The sequence below is a fragment of the Vulpes vulpes genome, chromosome 7 (assembly GCF_048418805.1).
Source record: "Vulpes vulpes isolate BD-2025 chromosome 7, VulVul3, whole genome shotgun sequence".
In the NCBI taxonomy this organism is placed as follows: domain Eukaryota; kingdom Metazoa; phylum Chordata; class Mammalia; order Carnivora; family Canidae; genus Vulpes; species Vulpes vulpes.
Window position 1 is genome coordinate 89013484 of NC_132786.1, and position 1281 is coordinate 89014764.

Consider the following 1281-nt stretch of genomic DNA (forward strand, 5'->3'; position numbering starts at 1 on the left):
TCTTGTATAATATTGTCCCTCAGAGGGGCAATAATAATCATCAACATCCCCAATTTTAAGCGATACATTTTTATTCTTCATTTTTGACATATTAATCTATGGATGGTATCTACATTATTTTAATTAGGGCACTCTACTATTTCCCATCATTACCTCCTGTCATGCCATTTAGACCTGGTTGACTGGGGAGCCAATGCCTTGTTTTCTTGGCTTTTCTCTTGTCCATGTATCAGGCTTTTAGAATAGTGTTTTCCAGTGAGAATTGAGTCTATAATCACACAGTGGGTGTCAGGAACTTTCTAACTGTCCTGAAAGCAATATCAGTGCTAAATTAACAGCCAAAAAATAATCACCAATGCTTCTTAGCCTTTTGGCTTAGATCAAGTATAGTATTTGTTTTTATCAGTTTATGTCTGATATGTCCTCTGTTGCAGGACAATATATTAATGGGTTTATGCAGCAGGGCAATAGAATAGGAGCTTGCTCTGCACACTTTATGCATCAACCTGTCAACCTGGTGTCATGATACTACTAGGGAAGGTGCACTCCCTCAGGGTTTAAAAAATAAATCCCAAGTTTGAGGAAGATACTTCCAGAAAGGGCTGTATTGGTTCCTTTGAGAAATGGTGGCAACACCTGGGGCACGCAACAGTTAACTTAGAAAGAAGCAAATCAGCAAAGTACTTTAGAAAGGTTGCTTTGCTTGGCCCACCTTTCTTTTGATTTGAATATATCTATACCATCTGTTTGGTTGGAGTGTTTGAGCAGATTCCCTGAATTTCATTCCAACTGCCCTTGCCTTAATCCTGGACCTCCCTTGCCTCCTTATGACAACACATCTAAAATTTCCCTGCCTTTAATGTCTTTCTCCCTTATTCATCCTGCAGAGGATGGCCATTATCTTTTGAAAGTGCAGTTCATATTAGGTCTTATTCTTGCTCAGACACCTTTGGTACCAATGGCACTCTCCATCTCCAAATCACAGCCCTACCTTACGTCGCTGTTTCTCTGGGTTCTTCCCTCATACATGCTCTGATCTAGTCTGACTGGTGCCCTTTGTGTTCCCAGAACCTGTTCTGTGCTGTCCCACATCCATACTCTTATGAATGGAGTTCCCCGTATCTAGATACCTTCTCATTCTCATTTCTCCTCAAAATCTACCCAGTTTTTAGGACCCAAGTAAAAATCGATCTCTTTTATGAAGTCTGCATCTTTGTTTCTGATTAAATAAATCTTTCTCTTGCTTGTTTGTGTAGCACTTTGTACCAGTTACAGTCTGCT

At 40.0% G+C, this 1281-nt stretch overlaps 1 non-coding gene across 1 annotated transcript; it reads left to right on the forward strand.

Annotated features, from left to right (window-relative positions):
* Positions 1-354: 354 nt before the first annotated feature.
* Positions 355-551, forward strand: LOC112923946 (U2 spliceosomal RNA). The gene has a single exon (XR_003235796.1). It is a non-coding gene; the product is annotated as a U2 spliceosomal RNA (small nuclear RNA).
* The last annotated feature ends 730 nt before the right edge of the window (positions 552-1281 follow it).